Source organism: Macaca fascicularis, chromosome 19 (genome assembly GCF_037993035.2).
Source record: "Macaca fascicularis isolate 582-1 chromosome 19, T2T-MFA8v1.1".
Classification (NCBI taxonomy): Eukaryota; Metazoa; Chordata; class Mammalia; order Primates; family Cercopithecidae; genus Macaca; species Macaca fascicularis.
In genome coordinates, this window is record NC_088393.1 from 59,448,548 (window position 1) to 59,456,914 (window position 8,367).

Below are 8,367 nucleotides of genomic sequence, written 5' to 3' on the forward strand. Positions count from 1 at the left end.
AATGTACCAAAAACAAAATCAGTGCCTAAGGGGTCAGGGATGGTAAATTTTTCAATGCATATGGCAGATAAAAGTCAAGATCTATATTCCAGCAAGAAGTCTTACAAATTGAATTTGTTTAAAAAACAAAAACAAACATTCCAATAGAAAACAAGCAAAGAATGTGATTAGACAATTCACAGAAGAGCAAATCCAAAAGGCTAAACATGAAACAACTACTCAAATTAACCAGCAGTCTGAAAAGTGTTTGAGTCAAAATAACATGTCACCTTACACCTATGAACTGGAAAAATTATAACACCCTTAAGCTGGCATGGATCTGAGGAAAGGTGAGCACCTTTAAGTTGGCATGGGGGTGAGGAAAAGGGTACCATTTCATGTAGAAGCAATTTGGGATCATCCATTAGCAATACTCCCACACATTCACTTTATCTCAAAATCCACCTCCTAAGAATCTACCCCATTAAAACAAAAGCAGAACTACAGAAGGTAAATATACAAGGAAGTTAATTGTTGCATTATTCGTGGCAGCAAAACTGGAAATAAAGTTAATGCCCATCAATCTGATAATGGCTGAGTAACTTTGTTTGCCAACACCACTGAGTACAGGACAAATGTTTAAAAATCACAACAAACCGAACAAAGAAGCAGCTAGGCAAAACCAATTTCCCTTAAACCAGACATGAAAGAGATTTGCAAAACATGTAAAACAATGTCAGTCTTTACATTGATTTTTGTTTTTGAAAATGTAGGCATTTTTCATTAAATATATTAATTGTGTTAACAACATATAACATGCATGGGGCCAGGTGTAGTGGCTCACGCCTGTAATCCCAGCACTTTGGGAGACTGAGGTGGGCAGATTGCTTGAGCTCAGAAGTTGGAGACGGGCCTGGGCAACATGGCAAAACCCTGTCTCCATGAAAAATTTAAAAAGTAGCCAGGTATGGTGGTGCACACCTGTAGTCCCAGCTACTAGGGAGTCTGAGGTAGGAGAATCGCTTGAGCCCAGGAAGTGGAGGCTGCCATCAGCCAGGAGGTGGAGGCGAGCCAAGGCTCGCCACTGTACTCCAGCCTAGACAACAGGGTGAGACTCTGTCTCAAAAAAAGGAGGGGGAGGTTATCATTGTTATTTAAAATAAATATGTAAATATTTTGAAAATAATTCTCATTGAATGAAGATTATAAGGACACTATAAATGTAACTAGAAAAATATTAGACAACTCAATAGAAAAAATCACTGATGATCTGAGTTTATACCTTAGTCCATTCAGGCTGTTGTTATAAGAAAGTAGCACAAATAAACAAAACACCACTTCGAAACAAGAGCAATTTGTTTCTCACTATTCTGGAGGCTGGGAAGTCCAAGATCAAAGCACTGGCAGATTAGGTGTCTGGTAAGGGCCCACTTCCTGGTTTGTAGAAATGAGGACTTTTGGCTGTGTCCTCACATGTTGAAGGGGAACTCTGGGGCCTTTTTCTTAAACGTCCCAATCCCATTCTTGAGGGCTTTACTCTCATTGCTTCATCACCTCTGAAAGGCCTCATCTCCTAACATCATCACATTGGTGATTCAATCTCAACATTTGAGTAGAGAGGGACACACACATTCATAGCAGTAAACTTCACAAAAAGAAAATCCAAATGACCATGAGTTATATAAAAGGATTCTGAATAATTTATTATTTTTAAAACATATGGCGAAATTAGTAGTATTGCACCAATATTAATTTCCTGGTTTTGAACATTATGCTGTGGTTATATAAGACAGTAACTTTAGGGAAGTTCAGTGGAGGGTTGGCAGGAATTCGCTGTACCATTTTTTACAACTTTTCAAAACACTAAAATTAGCTCGGCATAAACAGTTAAAAATGTGGAGGAGTCAAATTTTAACATTTTACATTAGAGTATGGGAACAATGATTTCTCAATACTTTTAGCTGTTACTTTTTTCTCTGTTCACCTTACTGCACAGTTCTGGTACTAAATAGATGCTCACTTTGCCAGCAAAAGGTCCTAGTGTTGGCCGGGCACAGTGGCTCACGCCTGTGATCCCAGCACTTTGGGAGGCTGAGGTGGGCAGATCACGAGGTCAGGAGTTTGAGACCAGCCTGGCCAATACAGTGAAACCCCGTCTCTATTAAAAATACAAAAATTAGCCAGGCATAGTGGTGTGCCCCTGTCGTCCCAGCTACTTAGGAGGCTGAGGCAGAAGAATCGCTTGAACCCGAAAGGTGGAGGTTGCAGTGAGCTGAGATCATGCCACACTATACTCCAGCCTGGGTGACAGAGCAAGACTCCGTCTCAAAAAAAAGAAAGGTTAGTGTTAGTGATGTTGCCAAGTTATTAAGCTTCCTTCCTCACTAATAGAAACTAACACAAAGAAAGGATTACTTCCTCTTTGGGAAATCTGGTTAAAGCTGATGAGGCAATTTAATTAAAACAATACCACAAACTGAATCTTTGTTTACTGCTTGTAAAGCTACTTTCTAGATCCTTTTGTAGTTCATAAGTGTGATGATTGGGTTTTCAGACTCGTGTATAAGATGTGCCTCCCTCATTCCTTGTTGCAACATCAGCACATTACACATCTGAATGGAAAAAAAAAAAAAAAAAGATAGTTTCTGAATAGTTTCAGAAGTACATGTTAAGATTCACCTTAAGGCCGGGCGCGGTGGCTCAAGCCTGTAATCCCAGCACTTTGGGTGGCCGAGGCGGGCGGATCACGAGGTCAGGAGATCCAGACCATCCTGGCTAACACGGTGAAACCTCGTCTCTACTAAAAAATACAAAAAACTAGCCAGGCGAGGTGGCGGGCGCCTGTAGTCCCAGCTACTTGGGAGGCTGAGGCAGGAGAATGGCGTGAACCCGGGAGGCGGAGCTTGCAGTGAGCTGAGATCCCGCCGCTGCACTCCAACCTGGGCGACAGAGCGAGACTCCACCTCAAAAAAAAAAAAAAAAGATTCACCTTAAAGTAGTCATATAGGTCAAGAAATGAAACATACACAATATTTCCGAATCCCCTGCATGTGGCTTCCCCAATAATAATCCATGCCTCCCTCCAGAAGTCAGCAACATTCTAATTCTAACTTTTTGATAATTTTGCCCTCACTTTTCTTTTTATTGCTATTAGTCATATAGTTTTTGTTTGTTTGTTTTTGAGATGGAGTTTTGCTCTTGTTGCCCAGGCTGGAGTGCAATGGTGCGATCTTGGCTCACCGCAACCTCTGCCTCCTGAGCTCAAATGATTCTCCTGCCTCAGCCTCCTGAGTAGCTGGGATTACAGACATGCACCACCACGGCCAGCTAATTTTGTATTTTTAGTAGAGACGGGGTTTCTCCAAGTTGGTCAGGCTGGTCTCGAACTCCTGACCTCAGGTGATCTGCCCACCTTGGCCTCCCAAAGTGCTAGGATTACAGGTGTGAGCCGCTGTGCCCAGCATATAGTTTTCTTTTAGCTATCTTTAAGATTACATATTTACATGTATGGAACAAGATACTATGTGTTCATTTGATTTTGCAAATTTTTATAATATCACATTGATGACAGTATTCTAGGTACTCATGTAGCTGTATTTCATTTTTTTTCTTTGCTGAATAGTATTCCATTATGTGGATATACTGCACTTCATCAATCCACCTGCCTTATAAGTGGGAGCTAAATGATGAGAACACATTGAGGGGAACAACATACACTGGGGCCTATTGGAGGGTAGAGGGTAGGAGAAGGGAAAGGTTCAGGAAACATAACACCAAAGGTTTAATACTTTGGTGATGAAGTAATCTGTACAACAAACCACCAGGACACAAGTTTACCTATGCAACTAACCTGCACATGTACCCCAAACTTAAAAGTTTTTTTTTTTGTTTGTTTGTTTGTTTTTTTGAGACGGAGTCTTGCTCTGTCGCCCAGGCTGGGGTGCAGTGGCTGGATCTCAGCTCACTGCAAGCTCCACCTCCCGGGTTTACGCCATTCTCCTGCCTCAGCCTCCTGAGTAGCTGGGACTACAGGCGCCCGCCACCTCGCCCGGCTAGTTTTTTGTATTTTTTAGTAGAGATGGGGTTTCACCGTGTTAGCCAGGATGGTCTCGATCTCCTGACCTCGTGATCCACCCGTCTCGGCCTCCCAAAGTGCTGGGATTACAGGCTTGAGCCACCGCGCCCGGCCAAAAGTTTTTTAAAAAGTGTATTCAAGGGTTGAGATTTAACATAATTAATAGCTTTTACTGTCTCATCAAGCGCAATCTTAAATGAAGCTGGAATTTTTCTTAACAGTGATGTGAAGTGATAAAGAATACAACTTCTAGTACAATTTAGTGCTATTACCTTGCTTCCTGCTAAGGTACAGCCTTTTTATGTACCATTGCTTTTGCACCAGCAATGTAATGTCAACACAGAGAAAAAAGCAAATAACATCTGTGTATTATTACTAAAATAGTTTTGACCTTGAAGATGCGCCCTGAAAGAATCTTGGGATCTCCTAGTAGAACCCTTCCTCTAGAGGATGCATCTTAGAGGAATTTCTGTATGCATGTGTGTATGTCTGTGTATAGATGCTCCTTAACTTATGGTAGAGTTTCGTCCCAATAAGTCTGTCGTAAATTGAAAATATAATAAGTCAAAAGTAATTTTCTACTTAATATTTTCCATTTATGATGGGATTATACTGAATGTGTACTCAGTATACTGAGTACTGAATGTGTATGGCTTTTGCACTATCATAAAGATGAAAAATTATAAGTTGAACCATCATAAGTCAGGGATGGTCTGCATGTGAGTGTGTGTATATATCTCCTACTTCAGTAGATAATGCTAAAAAAATTCCCCAAACAATTGCATGAATTTACACTCCCAAAAGTGTACAATATGAGAGTTACCATTGCCCCACATCCTTGCCAACCTTGGTACTTTCCATTTTTAGCAATCTGAAGAGTATGTAATGGTATCCACTATGATACTGATTGATTTCTACCTCTAAAGAGGTCGAGGACCTTTTCTTATACAATTGGAGTTCATTGGATTTTCTTCTTGTAAAGTCACTTTGAAGTGATTGGCCAATTTTGCTATTGGATTGCCTGATTTTTTTTTCCAATTGGATTTGTATTTTCCTTAGTTGATGAGAATTGTTATGGATAAAGATAGAATTTCATCAGACTCATTTCTGCCTTCACTGGGATAGTTATATTATGTTCTTTTTCTTGTATTTGTGCTGGGGATAAATACACTAAATGAGTCTCTAATATTAAACCACCCTTGCATTCCTGACATAAACACATCTTGGCTATGACACATTGCCATTTTTACATCTAGCTCTATTTAATTTGCAAACTTTGGCTTAATATTTGTGCCACTATATGCCTAATTAAGATTTGCCTATACTTTTATTTTTTTCATATTGTTGAGTTTGGGTATTAATTTTATAATTAGTCACAGAAAATGAGCAAGAGTTTGAATAGGAATAGAGTAATTTATTCCTAAAGTTTTGGTACAATTTGGTGTTATACCTGAAGTTTAGCCATCTTGACCTAAAGTCTGCTTTGTGGGATGATTTTTACTACTGATTCTTCTGAATAGTTTTAGAACTATTCAGGTTTTCTACTTGTTTTCTGAGGCTATTATACTAAATTACATATTTTTATTAATTTATTCATTAATCTAAATGTCAAAGTATGTGAAATTGTTCAAAATATTGTCTTATAGTCTCAATGTCTGCAACATCAGTGGTTATGTCCTTTATTTTATTTCTGACATTAGCTACGTATGCCTTCTCTCTTTTCTTTGTATTTAGACTCCCCAGAGGTTTATCAATTTTATTACTTTTTCACCAAACAAGTTAGGGCTTTGTTGATTCTACTGTATGCATTTTAAAACACGTATTATTTAGTATTTATTTTATTATTTTCTTATGTCTACTTTCTTGAGTTTTTTTAATCTCTTGAGAAGAAAGATCAAATTCAGTTTGTCTTATTTCAATTCCAGTAATATGATTTTAAGCTATTCATATCTGTCTTAGTCCATTTAGTCTTGCTTAAAAAGCAATACCTGATGCTGGGCAATTTATACAGAAAAGAGGTTTATTTGGCTCACAGTTCTGCAGGCTGTATAAGAAACATGGAACCAGCGTCTGCTTCTGGTGAGGCCTCAGGCTGCTTCTACTCATGGCAGAAGGTAAAGGGAAGCCACCACATGCAGAGATCACATGAGAAGAGAGGAAGCAAGAGATAGAGACGTGGAGGTGCCAGGTTCTCTTTAACAACAGCTCTTGTAAGAACTAATAGAGCAAGAACTCACTCATTACTAGGAGGATAGCACTAAGCCATTCATGAAGCACCCACTCCCATAACCCAAACATCTCCCATTAGGATCCATCTCCAATACTGGGGATAAAGTTTCAACTTAAGCTTTGGAGGGGTCAAATATCCAAATATCTCTCTAAATATTTTCTAATTTCCAACTTGACTGCTTATTTGACCCATGGACTACTTAGAAGTGACTTCTTAATTTTCAACCTTTCAAGAGTTCAATAATATTTTTGTTTCAGATCTCCATCTTAACAGCAAAGTGATCAGAAAATATACTTTTTGTGATATGAATCCCTTAACTGTGTTGAGATTTTCTTAATGGCTCAGTCTCTGATCAAGTTTTACAAATATTCTGTGTGTGCTTTAGTAATGCATGTTCTGTTGCTGCTATGAGTGTAGTGTTTTGTCTTTTGCTTAAGTCAATTTGTTAATGATGTTGTGTAGATTTTCTATATCCTCACTGACTTTTTCCACCTGTTTAATTTACTCATTAATGAAAGAGATATGTTAAAAATCTCCCACTATCATTATGAATTTGTACATTTTCTGTGGTTCTGACAACTTTGGATTTATATATTTTGAGGCTGCATTATTTAGTGTATACTGATTAGGTTTTTAAATATTCTGATGAAACTATTATCATTGTGATATGATCGTCATTACTGGTAAGTATTTTGCCTAAACACTTTGCCTAAATAAAGTTTATTTTAGCTGATGTCAATATGTCTACCCAGGTTTCTTTTGGTTAGAATTTGCTGCATTATATATCCATTTTCATCTTTTTTCTTTGACATTCCCATATCACTATGTTTTAGATGTGTCTCTTGTAAATAGTGTATGGTTGATTTTTTTGGCCCAGTCTAGCAAACTAATTTTAACTGAAGCCTTACATTACATTTAATGCAATTACTAATATATTTGAATTTAAATTTACTATTTTTGTACCTGCTTTGTGTTCTGCCTTTTTTTTCCCCCACCTTTTCAATTATTCCTTTTTTCTTCTTTCTGGCCTATGTTTGGACTGCTGGAGTAATCTTTATTCTTCTTAGTTCATTTCTTTTCCACCAGTTTAGAAGTTTTACACTCTATTGCTAGGTTTATTGGTTATTCTTTAAAAAATATAAAATACACAGTTAATAAAGTCTAAAGTGAGTGACCTTTTAAAGCTTCTCCAATATAAGATAGGACATTAGAACCCTTTACTCAGTTTGCATATTCCAATATATTACTATTTTCTTATTTTACATGTGTCTTATATTTAAGCCTCGTACTCATTTTTATTGTTATGATTACTCAAATTATTACCAATGGTGAAATAACAGAGAGTGCAGGTGGAGGGCAAAGCATTGGGAGATTAAGTGGCACTCAGTCACCTTGGTGATAAAGGTTATTATGAAGACTGTGTTGCAGACAGGCTGCCTCTGACTAACTTGAAGACCAAACAAAAAGGAAAAGATAGCCGAACATGGTGGTTCATGCCTGTAATCCCAGCACTTTGGGAGGCCGAGGCGGGTGGATCACAAGGTCAGGAGTTCAAGACCAGCCTGAGCTACATGGTGAAACCCCGTCTCTGCTAAAAATACAAAATTTATCTGGGTGTGGTGGTGCATGCCTGTAATCCCAGCTACTTAGGAGACTGAAGCAGGAGAATTGCTTGCGAACTGGGAAGCAGAGGTTGCAAAGAGCTAAGATCGCACCACTGTACTCCAGCCTGGGCAACACAGTGAGACTCCTTCTCAAAAAAAAAAAAAAAAGATACATGAGTCCTTGCATGCCCAACTTAAGACATACGTTAGAAACATCAGAAAGCATCTATGGCTACCTTAAAAGAATCCCTTATCTTTTTTACCATGCCAGCTAAACACACAACCCCTCCAGATTCCACACATTAAACAAGAAAATAATTTTAAGGCCAATAAAGTACAACTGTGGGCCTCATTACCCAGAAGCAGGTGACTTGATGTATTGATGAAATGACCTATTGAAGGCAAGTTATAGTGCCATCTGGAGGTAAATATTTGGTGAGGTTGGGTGAGATGCTATCGAACAGTATTTGCCTTAAACC

The 8,367-nt window shown here is 38.3% G+C and overlaps 1 non-coding gene across 1 annotated transcript; it reads left to right on the forward strand.

The window, feature by feature from the left end:
* The first annotated feature begins 2,493 nt into the window (after window positions 1–2,493).
* LOC123570437 (small nucleolar RNA U13) lies at window positions 2,494–2,597 on the forward strand. Its single transcript, XR_006694616.1, has one exon. It is a non-coding gene; the product is annotated as a small nucleolar RNA U13 (small nucleolar RNA).
* Window positions 2,598–8,367: the final 5,770 nt, after the last annotated feature.